The sequence below is a fragment of the Accipiter gentilis genome, chromosome 23 (assembly GCF_929443795.1).
Source record: "Accipiter gentilis chromosome 23, bAccGen1.1, whole genome shotgun sequence".
Classification (NCBI taxonomy): Eukaryota; Metazoa; Chordata; class Aves; order Accipitriformes; family Accipitridae; genus Astur; species Astur gentilis.
In genome coordinates this window covers 8,715,637-8,739,035 of record NC_064902.1, presented here as the reverse complement: position 1 = coordinate 8,739,035, position 23,399 = coordinate 8,715,637, and the positions used below count along the sequence as shown (strand labels likewise).

At 39.5% G+C, this 23,399-nt stretch overlaps 1 protein-coding gene across 1 annotated transcript in view; it reads right to left on the bottom strand.

The window, feature by feature from the left end:
- CACNA1D (calcium voltage-gated channel subunit alpha1 D) overlaps positions 1 to 20,330 on the bottom strand; it is a 238,737-nt gene extending 218,407 nt beyond the window's left edge. The window contains exon 1 of the mRNA XM_049826575.1: positions 20,221 to 20,330. The gene's annotated coding sequence lies outside the window, so the exon portion shown is untranslated. The remainder of the gene's footprint in view (positions 1 to 20,220) is intronic.
- Between the last annotated feature and the right edge of the window lie 3,069 nt (positions 20,331 to 23,399).

Below are 23,399 nucleotides of genomic sequence, written 5' to 3'. Positions count from 1 at the left end.
TTTGTCAACAGATATTTGTAAGTTGGCTAGATGTATAGCTTGAATGGCGTTGTCAAAATACACTTTCACTCTTACAGCCCAGGAGCAGAAGAGTGACTTGAAAGCTAAACCATCATGTTCTATGAGGTTTTCAGTCAGTATACTACAAAATCGGTGTAAAAGATATAACCAGAGTTTAAGTGTTTACATTTTCTCAAGCATAAAGCACTAAGCTTTTTATATTAAAGTATGGCAGCATTAGGAAAATTATGTGGGTTTATTCCTTTAAACTTGAGCAAAAAATTACATACCATTTGTGCGAACACAACACAGTATTCCAAACTCTTTTGCACACTGCATACAGTGCGTGGAACAACAGTGGATCTGACAGTTTTAAGAGCAGAGAAGGTCAACAAATAATTTATTAAATGGCCTTCTAAACACAAAACTAGAGGGATTATATTTCAGAAGGCAAATAGGTGTGTGAAGATTTACCTCTATAAAGTTACTAAATTACCTTCATCTGACTATATCATCTGGGAAGTGTATGCATCTGCAAATACACTAGCTGTCACAACGTCACAAGGCTTTGTACAGAAAAAAAAAGTGTAAGCTAGGTTGGGTTTAAAACCGAAGCAAACAGAATTTGTATAAGACTGATTCTCACAAACCAGAAAAAGATCCTGAAAACAAAATTTGCCATACAACTGTATTTAACTTTAGAACGTTTGGGGTAACTTTCATGTATTTCATTTCAAGCTATACAGAAGAAAAACAGCGCTTGTTTCTCACATATCAAATATATATTTGTTGACATTAAATGTTCTGAACAACAGGACCGTCCTTCTGCACTGAAATCTGTGGAGAAAAGGACAGGATGGCTCTTCCTTGGAAGAAATACTTCTAAACAGAAAGATACCAGGTCTTCACTGGAGAGACAGAATAGTCTCAAACTCTTCAGGGAGAGGAAAATATGTATCTAAGTGGAGGTTGTCCCAGTTTCCACCTATGCCACCAGAATAATCCGGAAACTCAGTGTCACTGGTTTCCACCACTCCATCACAAGCACATCTTTCTTGTTTCTCTCCTTTGCTCCTAGTCCACACACATGGTTTGGTATTAGTGGAGAGGCACATATAGGCTTTAGGTATCACAGAACAATCTCGTACTGGTGAGGAAATGGGGTGGACTGATCTGCAAGATCTTTCCCTCACTCAAGTTTGTAATTCTGTGCTCTCTGTAGTGATGAGAGAGCTAATTTATGAATGGCTGGGTCACAAGAGAATTAATGTACCACAGCAATGGAGCACGATACGCAGACTGGAGAGGGGGGAAGAACGTGGAGCTCAGCATATCACTTTTTCTCATATAAGCTGATGCTCAGCTTAGAGAGGAAAACCATACTAATGACGCAGCTGATGTCTTGTTAGAAAACAGCTGAACTGTGACCAATTTTTCTTGACAAGAATTTTTATTCCGTATAAAAATGAGATGCTTAGTCATTTGGAAAATAAAGACTAAATCAGTGATGTAATTTCATTCAATGATGGAATTTCAAAGAGGGGGTTTTTTTCCTTTATTATAAAGAAAATCTTTTAACAAGTCTATTGAACCAGCCCATTAATAAGCCTCTTTCCCATCAGCATCAAAAGGGAAGTGAGAGTGCAGTGCCTAGAGGATAAACAAGGATATAAAACCTTCTCTTACCATTTTAAAATTCAAAGTTTCTATGCCTCTGCATAAGGCTGTATGTGTACATTCGTGCACAAATAAGAGTAACAAGCAACAAATATCCTTCTCAATGTTTAGCCTCTTGCTGTACACGGATAAAGGGCAAATATAGAAGAAAATGTAATGTGTCAGACATAAACACACTCTTTTCTCCCCACAAGATACAGGCTAGTTATCCATAGGGAAATGTGCAGGAAAGTAATTCTCAGAATAGAATGCAGAGTTGGTGATGATGTAATACATACCTTTAAGTGGGGAAAAGGGAAACAAGCTGAACTAGTTAGGACAAGTTTTAGCAGCCCTTAATCAAAGTTGGTGAGTGAGCCCCAGACAGGGAGGCAGCTGAAGGGACTGTTGTCTCCCACGGGTCTCTGCCACAGTCCCTCTGAAAATGAAATTCTAGTTTTCTCTTAGCATCCAGTGAAAAGGAGGCTGCCAGAAAAAGGCCACTGGGCAGAGGTGGCTGAGAGCACACCCACATACTTGTCTGTCTCTCTGCAGGGCATTTCTTTCCATGGCTGTCTGGCTAAGCCACATATACAGTGTTGGTATGAACCAACATGGGTTTACATGTTGCTATATATATCAGAATGTCCTAGTGTCAAATGTTGCCTCTGTGTTCAGGGATGAAAAATTGTGTGGCTTCTTGGGCAGAATACATATGCATGGTTTTCCAAAGCTTTCCTCTTGACTTGACAGATCGGACTTCCCACAAGGTATTTGGAAAAGTGATACAAAGGACAAAAAGTCTAGAGTTTATTACACTTATATAGTTATGCTGGTGGTTTTGGAAGTTTTCTCAAAGTTTACTAGACACCCAGCAAATCAGTAGTTTTTATACTTCAGCTCATATCTGTATCTCAAAGAGCAATCATAATGAAATCAGAATCATGCTTAACACTCAGGTCTTACTAATCATTGCCTGACTTTGGTTGTACACTCAAGAAAATATGTGCATCTGTCTCCTGTACCTGAATTCCCAATCTGGGAGTTACTGAGATCATCACGTATCTGTTCTGGAGGGGCTGTATAACTGCATTTTCTGCCAAGGTTTCTTTATGAACTCTTTATGTCACACTGCAAAACAAGAGTCCAGAAAAGTTCACAAAAAACGCATCTGGATTTTATTACCATTGTAACCCAACACAGCATGCTCCTAACCAGCAAACTTTTGGACTCCTATGTCTTCTTCTAAATATTTCAAAACACTTTACAAAGATGAATGGATTAAGCTTCTAATCCTCCATGGAGGTAAGATGAGGCAATGAGAGATGAAACAAGTTTTGTTGCAGTTACAGGTCTGGGGTAAGAGTAAAACCCCAAAAGTTCTGACTTCCCTTCATCTGCTGTGATCTGCTTTGGAGTACAATGATGGTAAAGCAAAATAAAGCAAGCAGGTTACTTGGATCTTTTCCCATAAATTTTCTTATGCTCATATGCTTTACGGACAGCAGAATATTGTCAGTGAAGATCCCAGAAACACAGAAAACTGTTTTAGCTGAAGTCAGACGTAATCCAAAGCAGGCTGTTATCACCTGTTTTGCAATTCTGACTCTCAGAAGCTTCTTCTGTGATTTTTTTACCTTCTTTAATCAAACCTGACTCAGAGAATCATGATATCACCCCCACCGCTGCTGTTCTCACTCTTGTTAGCATTGTCCCTCAAAGGACTATTAATGGTGGTGGTAGCTGTCAGCTCAAGAAACCAAGTGTTACACCCTGTTGTATAGACAGTGTGTCTGTGTGCCTCCTTTAAGTAGTGAAATCTTAAAAGAGCAAGGGGAGTTAAGAGGGACAACGATCTGAAGGGTTTGTGCTGTTTCTTATGGCAAGCAAGTTGCAGTAGTGTCCCCCAGGGCAGCCACATCTGTGTAATATGGTTCCAGGAACTCTCCAAATCATACCCCAGAGAACCTGAGAAGTGGGTGCAAGGCCTGCAATATAATGCTGTCACATGTGAAAAGCAGAAAAGAAAATGAGAGCAAAGGCAGGTATGATGCACAGTAATCTCTTCTCTGTGAATCAACATAATTTCCACACAGTAAAGCAAAGGAAAAGTGGGATCATTTCAGACAACGCAAGTGAATTCTTGAGGCATAAGCATTTTGATTCAAAGATAATAATAAAGAATGAGAGAAATACAGATCTTATAGTGACAGAGAAGCACAGGAGATCAAATGAAAGTTTGTACCATAACTTTGCTGACAGCAATGAGCTAATCTGTTGCTGGTATAACATACTTGAAGGGTCTTTCTTCAGTGATCCTGCCAGAGCTATTAATCTCTGGACTTTAGGCAGGTCTAAGCACCCACTGGTTCAGTAGTTTAGTCAGATTCACACCACAAAGGACAATAATTTCACTCCTAATAGACTAGCTTTGTAGAACAATACTAGCTGGAAAGGACCTCTGAAGGTCATCTGGTCCAATGCCTTGCTCAGAGCAGGACCAGCTTAGAGCAGGTTGCTCCTGGCAGTCTTCTCCACGTCCAAAGATGAGGACTTCATCTCCCCAATGGGGAAATGGGTCTAAGCTTCATGAGGCTCGTGCCAGTTGATGTCTGTAGACTGTTAACATCCCTCTGCACATACATCTTGTTTTATCTTTTTTAATACATGCATACCGTATTCGTTTCGTTCAAATTAATACAGTGTTAATCTCAGTCACCATAGGAAGATATATGGTGGAGCTAAAGGGATTATTAGCATTACCTGGTCACACGGTACAGCAAGAGCCACACACCCACCCACGCAGTAATTGCACCCGACTGGCATCAGGCAGATACTGTCCAGAGGCAATTCTCAGAGCCACATCTTTGTCTAGTATAAAATGGCAGGGCATATTCAAGATGAAAGGACTTCTGCCATTTTAGAAAAGCTAGAGATCTAATCCAAAAGGCCTCCTGAAGCTTTGTTTCTGCTTTCACTGAAATCAGTGGGAAACTCCCCAGGATCATTACTTCCATTGCGGCAATGTCAGGTACATGCAGATAGCAAGTGGGCACTTCAGTACAGATTCATATTTATTCCATGCATTATTTGTGCTGCGGTAATGTCAGAAATGTTTTGGACAGCATCCATACACACAGGAACGCAGACATCCTGCTTCAAATGACTTACAGTCTAAAACATTAATGCCTACATCATCAGCTAACACTTCTTTACTATAAGCTAGATTTTCTCACTCTTAAGGCTTCACTCTTTTCCCCTTTACAATGCAAAATGCCCTGTTTCTTCCACCTTAGAGGGCACTGACCTTACCTCAGTCAGAGGTATATAAAATAAGGTGTCATTAGAGTGAGTGGTCACAGGGAGCAAAGTTGGTGGCAGTGCTGGAATGGCAATGCAGTATCGAATATCTTGCTAACAGTGTTTTTCCTCCTCAAACCTTAAACTTTTCCACACCTCTAAACTGAAGAAGGTAGCCCCCAGAGAGGAGTCCTTCCACCCCACTGAACAACTCAGTTAACTGCACAACTTCTAAGCCATAAACCACTTGGGTAATCCCACTGCTCAACACAGGATAAAAGGAGAAAATAGCATTAAAGATTTAAAGTAAAGAACACAGCAAACTCAAATGATAGCTGCGCCATTCACGTCATTAGAGCTAAGGGTTTGTCAGCACTTTCATTATAATGCTCATTTCTCTGCTGTCACTCCAGGCTAAAATTTGGCAGAGCGTAACACTTAAAGCACAGACAGACACAATAAGAATGCAGTGAAAAGGAAAGCAAAGGCTTCAAGGACGGCATCCTGAGATACCTTCGCGTCAGGAACAAACAGTATCTTACAAAGCATGATGCAAGAAGTTAAGCTGGGAGAACTATCCCTTCTCTCATTAAGATGGTGTGATAGAGGGGCAACTGCACTGAAAGCTCAGTGAGATATATTGTTATGCAATTACAGAGAATGGCTTAAAAGATCCAGAAGGCTAAGTATTAATATGGTAATTTAAGTTAAATTTATGCTGCAGTACAATGGAAATAAATAAGCTAGACAGAAGAGGCAGATCACACACACAAATATTACATCTGGGCAGTTGATATCAGACTTCACTTAGGGAATGTATGAAAATATATCTGCTTGGAGTGGTTTGGGGAGTGGAAAGCGCCACTAATATGAGAGATTTCTTTCAAGCAGCGTAGAGTACCTTTCTCCCTTCCTCCACCTGTCGGAGTTGAGGCTGTTGCTCCAACAAATGTCCCAATACAAGAAGAAAGCAGGACTGAGCACAGCATCAAAGTATCTCTTACTCTCCAGTAGTAAGGCTTACATTGTAGGGTAGAATGCGTTAGTACTGCCATGGAAAGAAACTGTCTCACTCGCCCCTCTGCTTCAGGCCCTTAGCTCCTTTGTCAGCCTAAATACTGGTACCCATATGGATGCAGAATGACCCAAAGTAAAGAGCTGAGGCAGATTAAAACTAAGCTATGATGGCGGGTCAGTTTTAACTTGGACAAGGCCCTGAGCAACCTCGTCTGAGATCAGTAGTGATCCCTGCTTTCAGCAGGAGGTTGGACTAGGTGACCTCCCAAGGCCCCTTCTAGCCTGTGAGAATCTCTGTTCCGATGGCTTAGCTCATGGACAAGGTCAGGTTTAGGAGCACTTCTTGCAGTAACAGAGCTAGCTAATGCTAGATTAAAATGTGTGTAGAACCATGGTACTAGCTGTTATTTTTTATATTTTTAAAAGTTTTTAACAGGTTTGATTACTTCCATAGAAAATGGCAAGAACAAAAAAGATGCAGTTACTGGTACACGGATTTGGTGCATTGGATGGTTTGTTCACTCCCCATCTCTGTCAGTAGGTGCTGTGGGACTTAGCACAAGCCATTTAATTTTGTTTCAGCATCAATGAAGATGCTTCTTATCTTTAAAAAGCACTGAGAGATGAACCGTACTGTCTTTGCAACATATGATCGCTATTATTATCTCAGTAATTTTTTATGAGGATTTGAAGAATTCCAGTTAGTCAAAAAAGAAGGTGCTTAGTTCCCATCTTCAGAATTAGTTGTAACAAAGGCTTAAAGATAACAATTATATAGGTCACCTAATCCCATCAATTTTGTTAGGATAGCATCTTCCTTGACTTCATAAATGAGTGCAGGTTTGGACCATTGTATTCTTTCAGCAGCTCTTGAAGAATGGCAGCTGTGCATCCTTCATAATATATATTTAAGTGTTTGAGAAAGTCTAGCGCATCATTCTTAAAGCAGTGGAAAAATTACATTGCGCTCATCATATGAGAGCTCTGATGCTTGTAAGAAACAGGGAATTAAAGGCAATATTAAAACAAACACATGCCTACGCAACATCAGTTTAACTTGGTAGCAAAGGGATTATTTTCATTACAATAATTAACAATGCTGTTGCTTAAGAACCACAGTTCTGTCATAAGTTTATCAGGACATGCATGCATGTTATAATATAAAATTTACTGTCAGTTCTCACAGGAGAGGTGGAACGCCACTGCCCTGCTTGCCTGTGTTGTCAGGGAAGGGCGTGCTGTTTGCATAAGATACAGGTCACACATTCAAAACCATTTTCCTGGCACTCTCAGTCTTTTTCCTTTGTGCAAAATGCTGATGCTTTCGAGACACAATGATTTAGCGTGTCACTGTGCTAGCGTAACAGATGGCACAGGTGTGTAGAATGAATGAACAATGAATGAGGGACCCCATTTCATTTTTGTCGGTGTGCAATCTTTCAGTGGTTCTGATACAAGGCATCTATTATTCACTCTTTTTAGATCAATCTGCTCCCTTTGTTTAACACGACCCAGTTAATAGCAAGATACATTTTTTGAAAAAATTAGGTAAAAAGTCAGTGCAGTATGCAGAATTGACATGAGAAGAGTCTGGTCTTTTTAAACCTGTGGTCCTCCTTTCCTTCTAACAGGACCCCAGAGCGACGAGTATTGTCTTCATCTCGTGTCTAACCATACAGCTCCCTGAACCAAAACCAACAAGTGTTTCCTTGGCCTCTGCTCCCAGGCCCCCTCTGCAGAGTCCAGCACAACCCTTCTGCGTCACTGAAGGCCCAGATAACACCTGAAGCAAGGTCTTTAAGTGGGGTTAAGCATTCTTGGGCAAGGACCTTAGACTTTGCACTGACTCTTCATACAAGGATAAAGCTTATAAAGAGTAAGAAAAAGAGAAAATAGGTTGAAAGTCTTCAAGGCAGCATTCAGAGGGCTGGCCGTATTTATCCACTCCCTAGGCATGAGGAGCAAAGACAGTGGATTCAAACCCACCTGTTCTTCTTACCCACAGGTAAACAGGAAATAGCTGCAATATAAAATGCAAAGTGTAACCTCTCCTCTCCTACGAGTTAAGAATCACTGAGGCTCAGCAACATTCTTATATTTTGTCAGACCTCAGGCAGCTGTTTCACGTATTTCAATAAGTACAGAAAGGAAAGAGTGATACTCTTAAATACCAGTGTATATGTTAACATGGGAAGAGGATGTATCAGGTGGAAAATAAATTATAAGCTCTTCAAGTGTAGGTATTAAAACATCAAGCTATGAAAAGCACTGCAGCGTTCTGTAGTAAAACTCCAAACATTACAGTCTAAAAATGTTACAGAAATGTTTACATAACCAGATCTAAGGACCTAATCCAATGCTCATGGACTTCAGTGAGACTAAAAATCTTGATGTAACTCCTTCTTTTCTTTAAATAATCCCTTTGAACGGTAAAAACAGTTTTCTGCTATGTATTTGGAGACCAAGGGCTTTCCACTGATAAAAATCCTGGAAAAGCCATTATTTTCTGAAGTTATTGCTGTCTCTGAAGGTTAATTAACATTGGTTTGATTTAGTTTTAAGGTGAAAAGAAACATGATTTTTTTGGTCTTAATTTCCTTTTATTTTAAACAATGTGTAACTGATACACAGTTCTTAACGTGCTATGCATTTTTTCTCATCTGACAGCTCTCATGCTTTAATAGTCAAGACTGCAAGAGGAAGCACACTGCTTTGTGTAATAAGGACACAGAACCTACCTTAGGGACCTCTGTAGCAAAAACCCTTTTAATTAGAGTAATAAATTGTCTACCCTTTGGGAAATTCAGGCATTTCAAAACTTATTTTCATCCTAAGTGGATAAAAAAATATTGAAACCCCAAAATGTTTAGTAAAATGTGGATTGCACTGTCTTTTAATTTAGAAATACCAACAAGGTCCTGTTAAAATATTTTTACAGTAATATTGAAATAGTATAGTCTGTACATTTAAAACTTTGAACATGAGAAAAGATCCAAATGAAAAATGGAAATGTCGAAATAGAGTATTCAATTATATTTTTAAATGTTTTGAATGTTTTCCATATCAAGTTTTTCTTCCATATTACTAGAAGACATTTTGAATTAGATATTTTCCAACAGTAAAAATTCTTTTTTCTACATCTTATTGGAAATTTTTAATTTTGTCAGATTTCAAAGAAACAGTAAAATTAAAAAGGTCTACCTGAAGCTGCCCTGACTTTTAGGAATGTGTCTGCACTTCCACACATTTTATAAATCGTACAACCTGTGTCTGTGATCTGTATTCGGGGAGGGAAGAAAAAAAGAGACTAGAAATAGCTGCTACTAATTTAATGCTTATACCAAATTCGGAGACTATGAAGTTTGAAGGTTTTAAAAGCTAATGCACTGGGCATTTTCTTAAGTCAATATTTTATATTAACAGAAAAAGGAATTACAGTATCACTCTTGAAAAGATATGAAGAAATATTTTTTCTACAAGCTTCTTCCTCGTGAACTGCTAAAGACACCTAAAAGTTGCTTTTGTTCCAAACACAGCTTCCACATCACCTTTTTTAACATAGTTTCAAAGCCTTAAATGATCTACCAGCCAGTCAGAAATGTGTGTCAAGTTATTCAGTACCTATTACTGTACTATTCTCCAAACCCAAACCCCAGATTTTTTGTTGGGATTCTGAGTGTATAGAAGCCATTCAAGCATGAAGTCTGGGCAAGGTCCAGTATGCTCCGCAAGTGTCTCTGCCCGGCCTGAAAATTATGTGGGAACTTCCACTTGGTTGGTCTTGGTGCGGTTTCAAAACAGTGCAGAAGGGATCTGAGGGGAGCAAGGCCACGGAGGACACTCCTCCATAGCTCTGCAAGGTGGGAACTCTCACAGTGAAAGGCATTATTAACTTCTCCTGCAATGCATCCAAACTTGTATCATGGAAAGCCTGATAGAAACAGGCATACGTAACAGCCCCGAAATGACCTCATGGTGGATGCTTCGTCCACTTTTTCATTCCTGTTCAAGCCCACTTGTGGCAAGAGGAAAAGGAGCCAATTTTATGCAGAATGCAGGAATGGACCCACTACATCTGTTCCTACACAAAGGGTGACAGAGCAGAGGAAGTGCCTCTGATTCAGGGTGAAATACAAATACCCGTCCACAAATGGACGAGTCAGAAAACAAATTTTTCACAATAGTTTTGCAATTGTTTTCCCAGTAGAAAATTATGTCAATTACTTCCTGAAGGCCATTAGATTTTAGATCTAAGTGTAAGATCCATGAAGTAGATGGTTGGAATTATAGTGAAAAGCCAGCAGCCACAACAATCCTTTGCTTGTATATACTTGGAGAAGGTTAAAGGTAATTTAACCTCTGCCATGGAAGTGGAGGTTGTGCCGTTGTAAAACCTCTCACATCCAACCCTCTAGGACATCCTAAACCAACAACATCTTAAGGCTGATCCCTCAGCTGGGGAAACAGGCTAGTTTAAAGGAACCTTTGATCTTTGCCACGCAGAAAAAGATCTTGTCGCAAAAAAAATAGATATGGGGCAGGACTTTGAAGATAATCAATTCACTGGAGAAAAAAAAAAGCCTCCTAGGCTTTGGCAGGTCTTTCTCATACATATGGAGTGTCTGTGCATAATAAAATGTGAGTGAGATCAGTCAGCTTGTCATTATTAATGAATAACGGGAAATACGAAGGGAAAGCCAAAGCCTGAGTGCAATGGACAATGACAGCTTCGATGACTTTTTTATCTCACAAGTTATAGGTGTGCTTTCTAAAATATCAGAAATAAAACTGAGTTACAGAGTCCACAACGCAAGATGCAAGTCTTATGTGACATCAAAATAAGGAATCCATGGAAACTGCTTCTCTCAAAGTAATGATCTTCATATATGCCGCTGAAACACTTGAAAGTGTGCATCAAGTCAGTGTAAATAAACCAGGATGAAAAAAAGCTTCAGCTAGTTTTGCAAAAACAAAAGGCAGCAACTCCAGTCACTCAGATACAAGTGCTGCAACAGCAACCACTCTGACGGCAATCCTTCAGCTCTTCATAAGGAGCAAACTGGCACCACCATCTGAAAGTTTTCTGAATTCAGTGTTATTCTTTATCTAATTCCACTTAATCATTTAATAAAAAACAAAAACATTCTAAACAGTCTTTAATAACATTTCTATAAGGAGAGATTTTTTTTAAATAAAAAAGGAATCATCACTGTTTTAAAAGATCATTACTAACCCCTTCTGCCTTGAAAACTAACCACTCCTTTAAATAAAAAAAAAAAATTATTTAGACGACCATAAGGTCCTGCTTCTCCTTTATCTCTAAGACTAGTTCAGTGTTGCTATTCGTATGAGAAATGTTCTGAGCTGACGTAAGGTCAAGCCTGCCAAGGCCCACAGATGACCCAGTCTGTGTTGTCCACACGCGTGATTTCTGATCTGTAACAAGAGAACAGTGCAATATTTCAGCCTTGTTCTTTAACACATTTTGGTCCTGGTGTGAGTTAGTTGCCTCCATTACGCAAAAATTTATTTTCTGTGCTATTTACTGCTTTAATATTCTAAATCTGTGGGATGAAACAACAGCAAAACTCCCCTGGCACAAACACCTCTCAAGAATGGGTAGGTGTTTACTCATGGAAGAACTACAGATCTCAAAACTTACTATTTGGGTCTCTGCCTATTATATATGAATACCTGAAATTATAGTTTCTTTCTTTGTACCATACACATTTCATTAAAAACAAAGTTTCATGATTTCACACAAATTCAAAATGTGGCAGAAAAGTTCTAGATAAAACTAAAATTTAAATTATTTTAACAAATAGACTACAGGGGTTTCTAATTATTTTTTATATGACTGTACCATGCAGTACAGTCATATACATTTAAACTAGAGTTACCAAGCCAGGTCCCCAATTTTATTACATTTGCTTGTCTACTTAATACTTTGCAAAAAGAGCTCTCTTCAAATTAATCTTCTGCAACACATTAAAATATTCGGTATACTAAGATATGGAGTTAATCCTTGTTTTCCCTGCAGAAAGGCTGCAACAGATGAACTACAATGCTGCGTAGAATAACGTTTTAACCCGTGTGTTCAGTTTTGCAGGAACCATGTATTGGAAAGGAGTACCTGAAAAACTGAAGCGTGCTTCTTCCCCAGTTAGCCTATCACAGCATTAAAACTGACCCTTGGTATTACTCATTAAGTGATAGATACCTAGGAGATACCTGTGTATATGTTTTATGTACTAAGATACCTTAGATAGGCTGCAAGAATTTGTCCTAAAAGAACAGGGTTAGACCTAACCATTGAATCTACTGACCTTCCATTTTCACAATTTTTACAGTAGTATATGACATATATATATATATGTATATATATATATATATATACAAACAGCAAATCATCTGATAAGGCATTAGAGTAACAGGGAGCTTGTCCTTTTTTCAAATTGCTGCGAAGAATGACTATGGCACACAGCTTCTCTTTTCAAAATAACAGCTGCGTCTACCCTGCAGGGAAGAGAAGAACAGAACTTGGGCTTTTGGACTCCAGGGGGGTTTCAGCAAAAGAGCTAAAGAACTGGCAAATTTCAAAACGCTGCCTTAACACATACCTGCTCGCACTCACCAGTAGATTTTCTGTTTATAAAACAACAACAAAAATTATTAGGGGGGGCGGGGGTGAGGAGAGCGTGGTGGTGTGACTTGAACTGACAAAAAGAGGTGTCGATTCCGGACCATATGTACTGAATTCTCCCCCAGAAACCGCAAGAACAGTCACCAAGTCCATCTGGTCCCCATACTGCAGAATAAAGCCTCCTTTGCTCACAGCACTCGCTGCAGCACATGTATGCGATTTAACTTCACCTCCCTGCAATTATCTTAGTACATTCCCCAGGAAGCTTGTCTTATCCACTTGACAGCTACCAAGTGATCTGGGCAGACCCCAGCGGTCTTGCTGAGCCAGTGGCATGTTAATGGACAGCCGCACCGCAGAAGATGTGACAGGGGAGCTGAGCAAAAGGTTTATCGTGCATTCCCTCCGTACGTTTCCCAAGCCGCTACACCAGCATCAGCACTTAGCGGAGCCGATTCTCCCTATCTAAGCAGCCTTGCGAAGGCTATGACTGTGATTCCTGTTTGAAAAGTTATGCTGCGTTCCTGAGCAGGCCAAGACTGCGTTAACCGTGGAAGAAAAGGATAGTCGATATATCCTCCAAAATTATGCCGCATCCTCACTTGAGGAACAGCTGGGTCTAATTCGCTGAGCTCTGGGATCCAAGAGAAAGGTGTGACAGAAAGGTTCGTAAGCAATTGAAAATATATGCCCTGTACTTCCTTACATTCCTTTTTGCCATTAAATATACCAAGTAATTAGTGCTTTGTTATAAAATACTATTGGGGCTGCTTGAATAGTCTGGTAGTTATTTAATAAATTACTCGGCAAAGGAGTGAATTTAGCCAGGCGTCCACTGGTGAGGAGACTGCTAATTAACTGATATCCAGGCAGGCAGCAATTATCCTTCTCCTCCCAGACAAAAAGAATATCTCTATTCCAAACACGTGTCCAGAAAGAATTAAGAGCTCTGAAATGTACATCTCGTCTAGTAGGAAGTGATTTGGAATGGAGTCGCAGTCAACCCAAAGATCTCAAATCATTTGAACTAAACACAAAACAAGACAAAATAAAGAATCTGTGCTTTATGAAGAGAGGAAACTGGCTTCAGAAATAAGTTTCCAGCTGGGACCAGATTGCAAATGCCTTTATTCACTCTGCGGGAGTAGTTATTCACGCGAACAGTCCCTGTAAAGCCAGGGAAACAAACTCACGTGAGCATGTAGTCATGACTGTGAACATGAGGCTTGCCATCTGACCTTCAAAACCAACAGAATTTTGTGACGCTTTTACTGAAAACACTGTAGGGATGTTGGGGGTTGCTTTTGTTTTCCTTAAATACAATTTTGCTGTCATTTTATATCAAATGTCTCAGGAGGAAATTAACTGATTTCATCTTTAATTTATGGAGAGTTTTTTATTCTGACACATTTGCTCAAATAAGCCAATTTACAGGTTGATGTCTCAGCAACAGATTTCTAGCAAAGGGGATGCTGGGATTTATCAGGCTTCCACTTGTTTTGTTTCCTGGAACGTGCAGCCATAAAGCAGACTTCCTGTGGCCACCTGGGGCCGAGGCTCTGCCGATGGGCACCCACCCATCTGCACAGAGACCAGGAGCCATCCTAACAGGTAAACGTGAGCACAAAGGCAACCAAGTGACTACCCATGCTGAGTAGGAATGAAGGGTTCCTGGAGGTGTGTCCAAACGGCTTTGCGTCCTCAGTTTAATGACACCAGAGAGAAAGGATGCATTTAGAACTGAGCACCATAGAGCTGTTCTGATTACAAGAGTTTTGACTCATTTACGTAAAGGCTGAGAAAGAAATGTGAGAAGTACAGTTAGTGACCCAAGGGGAAAATTTCAAAAGCACAAGTAAGATTTAAGTGGCAAGCTGCAATAAGCAGTTAGAGCTAATATCTGAAACCAGAAGCCAAGCCTAGGACAGGAGGTGATGTGGCACCCGAAGACCAGCAATCAGGCTAAATACCAAATGTCAAGAGCCTGAGTCAGAAACTGAGATACAAGCCAAAGGTTAGGACTGAAATAGGTCCTGGGTGCAAGCTGAAGGTCACAAAATGAGCATTTTCAAATAGCCACATACCTCAGCTACTGACTAGTCAGAGAACAAACTTAGATGCTCCCTTAAATAGCACTGATGTTAGCATCAGTGAGCATTCACAGGGGTGACCATAGTCACCATGGCTGTGGACTTGCTGAAAGGGTCAGCCCCGCCAGCAGTCCTTAACTGCCCACCCCGGAGGTCAGCCTGGGTCATTCAGATCCACAGTAAGGCTGGCAACAGCTCCCCCTGATTACATAGATGAGCGAAGCCCCTAACAGCCACACGTATGTTCACAAAGTTTCCCATCAGAAAAGTAAGTTACGGAGGTTGCAAAGTTCCTCTCTTCCATAAGCTCCGTGGAAGTACCAAAAAAAAGGCAGTTCCAGCTGAAATATGAGAAAAAAATGGGCCCCAAAGAGATTGTAGAAGCCTCAAAAATCCATGAAAAAAAACAGAAGATCTTGCTACAGATCTGCATTTTAGTTGCCTTTTTCCTCTATTATAATTTTGCTGACTATAATAGCAGTATATATATACAAGCCCCGCTGCTAGTGTATTCCTTTGGCTACATAAAAATAAGCAAGATATTCTCTTTTGATAATTTTACAAGGTAAACAGTTTCTAGTATTAGATTCTTTGTAATGAGAAACAGGTAACAAAACTATCAAAAATAACCTTTTTATGTATAAATTAAAAGAATAAATTCATCCTGATGTCCCATTATATGCCTCATTAGCATATTCTCTGGAGAATTCTTGATGGCTTTGGGAGCCTTTCAAGAACCACTATAATGATGCTTAAAACTACAGTTAAGAGATATCTTAAATAATCTCAGTGAACAGTTTGCAAATAGCCCATATACCATAATATGTTTTTGCAAACATTAATAATTAAATTCTGACTAGAGATGCAAATGAAAAATCAACCTGAAGAGACAGAATATTGACAATTCCTTTATCTTTCTCTCCATTTTTTTGTTGGTCAAGGTTATAAAGAACTAATGGGGATTGGAGTAAGCTTAATAAACCTCTCTCTCTGCTCTGCTAACATGATGATAATAAAAAAAAATACAATTGTACAACTACTTTAATTATTATAGATTTATTTTTTTCTTTCTCAAAGTGTTTGACAACGTGCCCTTATACCGGCAGCCATGTCCACCTGGTAAAGTCAGTGTTTCAGTTACTAGCTTTCACTTGCAGTGGATTTTACTTAGTAGGTCTCTCATTGTTTAAAAACAAAAAGTACCCTTCAAACCTCTCAGCAGTCGGCATGGTGCCACTAAGCCAGGGACAGCACTTTGCAGAAGTGTGACCATTAAACAAACACCATGAAGTAGGTTAGGACCCACAAAAGGAATACCTGAAGTTGAATACATGTAAAAACCCTGATATTACACAGTAATATTTTGGGGATTTTCTAACTGAGCAAGATTTACAGATTATTGCTCCTTTAACTTAAGCATTGCCCACAGTTGTTTTGTAAGCCAACAGCATTGCCTGGCTCTCGCGTCACAGAAGCTCATGAATCTCATGTGGCCCCCTGAAGTGCTACATCTCAAGTTTACACAGCCTATTTGGCCAGCTCCCCATTACAGCTGGAATTTCTGACTGGGTCAAAAAAAACCCAAGAAAAATAACCAAAACAAACTATAATGGGAGCACCTTACAAAAAATATATGCCCGTGATATTACCAAAGCCAAACAGTCCCCTTCCCACACAAATACATTGCAAAGCCACGGCTGTCTTTGCCTGCTAAGACCTTCCTTCAGCCTGAGCTCCCGTGCTACTCTTGTGCAGACACTCTTGCTACTGAAAGCTAAAGCAAAGAGCAGGAGGACCAGCCTGCCTTCCCCCTCTGGCTGGTCCCACGCTCCCCCTCTACGCACCGCAGTACACCAACAGCTCTTCCTCTGTGTTCTGCTTACCTCTTAGACATAACCACTTATTAATTATTCAGGTGACAAGTCTGTCATGAAAATGGAGCAGATCAGAATTTTTCTTAATCCAAAAAAAGGCAAAAAGGATGCCAGTTTTACCTGGCGAAAACATTTTACAGAGGCAATTTTTGGATCTATTTTTTGGTAACTGGTTTTGAATTATTTTCCATTAGGGTAAATAGTGGACTCTGGTCATTCCTGCTCTGTAGGACAGCTTATCACTTCTGGAACTCAGTTCTCTTGGTTGGCAGGTCTGTTTTGTCACAGAAGCGTCAGGCCTCCTAAAAACGCCCCATCTCTGTCTGATCAATGTCAGGCACACCCTTACACACAGGGATAGGGAAAAGACAAGCACGGCAAGCTTGACCTGCCCATCACTGATTTCTATGCTAGCTGTCATCAGCCACAGATTGCACTCACAGGTAGAGGAGGAGCTGAGCAGTTAGGCAGGCACTGGCTTTAGACCTCCAGGACTGCAGAGCTCAGCTGAACTGGCCAGCCCTGGAAGGCATCACGCCAGAAGGAAAAAGCGAGAGGAGATGTGGTCCTTCAGCTGCTTTTGCATACGTGCATTGTTTATACTGCAGCTCTCAATGCCTGTTAAATTTAATTGTTTTGAAAATCATATAACTTATATAGACTTTAGAAGACGTAATCATTTTAAAAATGAAAAATAGTCATCGTGCTGACTGTGAGAGTTTTGAAAGAACCTGTTAGAGCCTGTCATGTAAACTGGTACTCAAGAGTATAATTATTTCTGATTATTAGAATCTATTGGAGAGATGCTTTTCAATCCTTTACCTGGCAAAATGTATTACCCCTACACAAGCTCTTTGGATTCATCATTTCAGTACACTAATTCCACACGCAAAAGCAATTTTATTGTGAAATAACGCTGGGGAAAAATTACCGCATGAATGCAGTGGATGGTTTCAACACACAACATATTAGTTAGTTCTTTTCCCCTTGCAAACATGCCAAAGTAAGCAATCCAATTTGTAGATAATCCCTAAAGTTACATTCGTTTTCAAAATGAAAATTCAGTAAATCTGTACACAGAATTTTGTAGAAAATATTCTACTAGTGGACTGCCATTTTGCTTTACACACATAACTGCACACAACCCATTTGAAATTAATTAAATAAGATGTTACCGCTTTTGTTCTTAAATAATTCACTACTATCAGATCACTTTCTAACGCCAGAGTCGAGGGACATGAGGTCCCAAAATTAAAGGCTGCAATCGCACCTCCACCACAGCCCTTAAGGCCTGCCTGAACTACAGCAGTTTCTCGCGCTAAGAAGCTCTGTGCTAGTTTGGTTGCAATTTTCCACAGCATTGCGTGTTAATGCCTTCCCCTTGAAACGCCCTTCCTGTGCCATTTCTCACCCATCTCAGCCACGGGGGGCTCTCCAGAGGATCTTCAGCAGACAGCTTTACGGCTGTCTTCTGAATTACTACAGCAAAGGAATTCTCCGTCAGCCAGGACTTAATTGGTGAAAAGAAGCCAGATAAGAGGTTGGGATCTCATCCAGTTTATTTACTTAGTCATGATGTAATTGAGTTTCCCCTTTTGCCAGTATGGTGACTCCTTCCCACTTTGCTTAGCCTGCCTTCCTTACCCCCTGGAGGAAGGCCATCCCGCCCCAAACGGGGTGGGTCTGCCTCAGGGTTTCAGTTCAAAGCAGAAACACCTTACTGCAACTGTGAAGGGCAGAATTTAGCACACAACACACGTTAAATCCACACGGTTATGTCACTGATTACTCTTGGACGTGATACATCCTGGAGAAAGCTGACGAAGCAAAGAGGAAGAGGTACACGTGCTTACACCAAGAATTAACCGGCGCTGTGCCGTAGGTCCCTGGCTACCCATGTGTACCTTCCAGTTTGCAGCCCAACCCCAGCAGGCAGATGAGCACCCAGAGAAGGTGTTTAGGTGGCAGCGAGGGGCCTGAGGCAACCCACCCTGCCAGAGCACGGCAGCGGTCCTGAACCTGCTCCTTTGTCATGACTGATGCATTAGGATGACAGCAGTCAATGCAGACCTCACCTTCAGACCCGGTCTGAATCCACCAGCCCTTCCCCAGGTGAGTGAAAGCTCATCCTATCGCCTACCGTTTATATTCCTCTTCAAAAAAAGTATTTCAATGAAATATATAATCTTGAGTAAATATATTGTACTCATTTTATGTCTGGGAGGACGAAGGTGGTTTCGGGTTCAGGAAGAGCTGAAGTGGCTTAATAACCTATGAAATGAATGCAGGTTTACTGATTCCCATTCCTCTGACACTGGAGAACCCAAGAAGCATCAAAAGCAGCCAAAAGCACTGGGCTATTTTACATTATATTTGTTCCCAGTCATGCCTGAAAAGCTCTAGAAGCTATTTACTCTCAGAATGGTATTGCATCTTCTTTATTAGTACTGCACCACATCAAGAAAAGCCTATTGAAAAATACACATTTGGTCATAAAAAAGTTATCTAACCTATTTTAAAGATGATTGCTCTGATTTGTGCATATTTTGCAAGAGGACCAGGTAAAAATATTTAAAAGGAATTCTGACTTGCTATTTTACAGCAAGGCTTCAGACATAAAGCAGCATATAAACCTACATTTTAAAATTTATGTGACAGTCTCAGCATTTAAAGGGCTAGATACATAGAGGCATCAAAAGTGGCTTAGGAACCTTAAAGGATACAAAAGGATGTTTACAAGAAAACAAAAATATAAGGACACAATAATGTCTTAAAACCCACACAGTATATTTAAGGTAGATAACTCAATAATTAAAAATTGGCCAAGTTAAAAACGGACACAGTTCCACTAAAGTAGCTTGCTCAAGGCTCAAGGTATCTACTGTGATGCACAATTATTCCTGACGTATTTCTCAATTCTGCACAGAGCAGAACTTTGCTAATCTAATAGTAATTTTTTTGATCTGTACAGTCTATAATCTGTACAAGATGACTTAGGAGAACAGGCTACTCTGCCTTGTGATAGTAATTGCATATTGTTTTTCCTAATGTTCTTATACCAATAAAACAGAAACTACATGTAAAATGAAATAAGCAATAGAGAATCCCTGACGGTGCACCTTTGCTGCTGCAATATTTTGTCCAATCGCTAATTTGCCACAATGGAGAAATGCAATAGAGTTAATTTTCAGTAATGAAATTAGTGCACTTCTAATATATTCAGCAGCAAGCCTTATATCTACTGTTGGATAAAATACAACAAAACTGGCTAAAGATGTATGTTCAAAGCCCTATATATTACAATAAATATATAAATCAATAAAAGTCAGGCTGTACACCTACGTCTAATACACTCAGCGAGGCTGCGATCACTGAAAGACTTGTATTCAAAAATAAGTTGTATTTAAATTTTTGAACAAATTTAGTCAGAAAGAACACATTACTGGATATTAATGCAAAATGCAGAGTCTCAGAAATAATGTTTTCTCTCTAGTTCTGATTTATGTCAATGATAAACTTCTCTCTTTACTCTGTTCTGTGACAGATTATAACTAAGGGTGAGCATGATACAATTTCTGAGCCAAACCTCTGTGCTCTAGTTAAAAAAAGTCGGGTTTACCTGTCTTATTTCACTACCTACCTTCGTCAGAGAAGAGCTGTCATATTTTGATGCAAATTCCAGCCATTTACATGGTTCAAGCTGGCAGGCAATGTCTTCCTAGAAAAAATTGCCACCCTTCCACAATCCCCTGTGAAACGGCAAACCAGGTTAGAAAGATAGAGGAGATTGGATTACCTGTCTGTGCCAGATCATTGTTTCTAGGAGATAATCCATAAATGATTAATCCTTCTAATGTTATTGAGCAATGTAAGGAGGGCTGCCTGTGACCTATTTCAACCTCTTGCACTGTTGTTGTGGGAACAGCTTTACTGTATAAATCGAATTGAGTATTTTCATTCTCCTGGTTTTATTGAATTGTAAGTGTAATTTAATGCCTTTTCTTTGTTCAATTGTTTTTTTTAGCATCTCTTAGAAGGACCATAACTGTTGGTAATACTCACGTCCAAAATAGCAGTAAACACATGGATGGCTAAATGGTCTGCTTCACATTTTCTAGAACATTTTTGCCAGTTGTACAAGGAGGGGAAAAAAAAAGAAAAAAGTCATCCATTCCTGTTCCAGAATCATGACTGCAACTATTACATGACAAAATGAGACCAAGTTAATTTATATTTAAATTCAGATTTCAGTATTGCAACATCTGAGAAACTCAGATACTCTACAAAGTAGTTATGTATTACCTCTATTTTATGTACAGCACAGAAATATGAAAAAATCCCATACCTACAGCTGGGTAAGTCAGCAGTCCCAGAACTATTTTCCTATACCTTGTCACTTCAATGAGATGACCCTCCAAAACCAGGAGTCACTCTACACACCATCTTATCCCATGGATTTTAATTCTTTAGATTACCACTGCTCTGCATCCCTCTGGACTGTATTTGCAGATGTAGTCATACACTCAAAAAACCCCACCCCGTTGACAAACCCAGGCCAGAAACTGTCACCTTTGGTGTGAAAAACTGTAGAAACACATGGTTGGCTTATTTCATAATTCTGACTTTAAAAAATGACTTGGCAGAAGTGAAGGGGTACTGCTCTCCTGAGAAAGGAGGGAGAGAAATGATACAACAGCAAAATGGAATAATGACCTTAACTAAAAGGCTCTGCACAGAGGTAAGAACAAGTATGTAAAGATCATCCCTGACAGATATTGCATCATCTGATCGTAAAAAACAACAGTGAAGGAGACCCCATAACATCCTTCAGTAACTTGTTATATTGCTTAACAGTTCCTACTGATCAGGATTGTTAGGACCCAGCCTAATTATTTTTGCTGCACATTAACCTGATTTCATTTTGTCCTTTTGCCGGTAAGAGTGGAGAACCGATTTCTGTAGCCACATTTTACACATCAAATGTGTAAACTGCCATGCTCTTTTTCAAATTTTCTGTTTCTTTTGACCCAGCAACATCATAATTTATTTTGTTTTCTCTTGCAAGGCGTGCACTCTAAGTCTTTTGCCATTCATCTAGCTTTTTCCACAGTCTCCTCAGTTTGTCTACAATTCCTATTTAGTATATCACTCGAGTAGGACACTATGAATTGACAAATTTATCATGGAATTAATTACTAAAAATCCAAGGAAAGGGTATTAGTTGTACATCTGGTGGTATTTTATCCTGACGACAATCAGCAAGTGTTTTAACAAGTTTAGTTTTGTAGCCAGAGGAAGAAGGATAAAAGGAAACTGATGTGGTGACCAACAGATACTGCAGAGTATCCAAATTTTAAAACTTCGCAGGTAAACAGGAAAAATTTTGCTGCCCTATAGCACTGTAATGTGTAACAATTCAGAAACTTTCCTATAAAGGTGGAAAAAGGTTTTTCACAGCTAAAAATAAATATCTCACCATAAAATAAATATGTCACCATGCATATGCAAAAAAGGTACCTGTGGATGCAGCATTAGTGCAGAAAGAGCATACTTCAAGTTGGAAGACCTATGAAAGGCTTATGATTCACTTGGCACTCCTAAAGAGCAAAATAATTGCCAGGAGATGTAACTTTTCTTTATGTACATATATACAGTATAAACTGTTGTTGAGTAAGCATGCCAGGCTATTCCTGTACTAAACCTCAAAAGGTGAGATTTTTACAAATCTCATTTACAAAGAGATGGGTCATAATCTCTAACTGGAGCAGTTTTCAGTTATCCTTTATCAGCCTGGAGAATCACCACAGGAAGAACTATTTGTACAGTGAGGTATAGTAAGACTGAATATTGGGAACTGTCAGCCTCACCAATAGCAAAGATCAAATATGCATTCACAGTAGAGCAATGAAAACAACTGAAGTAAACACTGTAATAAATAATAAGGAAGTCAAAATGCTCAAGTAATGCCTCCTGTGAAATAAAATGATTTTTCAAACAAAACGGCATCCCTTGCAAAATTCTAGCATCACCCCCGCCCATATTGCTTTAACCACTTTAAAATAACAGAGAAATTTGTGTCTCTCATAAAAAAGACAGGCTAAAGATTTGCAGGCTTGCTCAGAGAATTAAAATCCAAAATAAAAGTTCATTAAGTTATTGATTAAGGAAGTTATCATCAGGACAATTTGCCCTAGCTAAAACTAAGCCCAAATAAAAAGTCTGTAGAATTACAGCCATTATCACTGAAATTTAAGGTATAGATAACAATGCAATTACTAATTAATAGCCCAGGAATTGCCTGCTATTACAATTCAAGGAAAAACATCTGTAAGCAAACCAATAAAAAGTGTGTCATTTGCCAAATATCTCATGAAACCAGAAACTTCTGACTATTGTTTCAAGTGAAAAACAGCGAAGATAGAATATGAGCTCTATGAGTCACTCAGATTTGCTGGACTCCATTGGACCCTAATTCAACTCCTAGTAATAACAGAAAATCCACTGACTGGGAATGCTTACTGCACTGCTCCATCATCTTAAAAGCAGCCATATGTTCTTTCCTGATGATATTCAGCTAACAAGGGAAAAACAAAAGGGACTGCAGACTGAAGAAGACTTTTTCTGTATGAAGTCTGAAAGGAGTGACTGCAGCCCAAATAAGCTTTGGAAATACATAAATAATCTGCTGTGTGAAAAAGAGGGGTCAAAAAAGGGTTTGTATAACGTAACGGCAAACAGCAGAGCAGACATCAGTGGAGGGACCCAGCCATGCTCTCATAAGCAACTGAAGGTGCAAAAGAGGGTCTTTATTATTTCAAC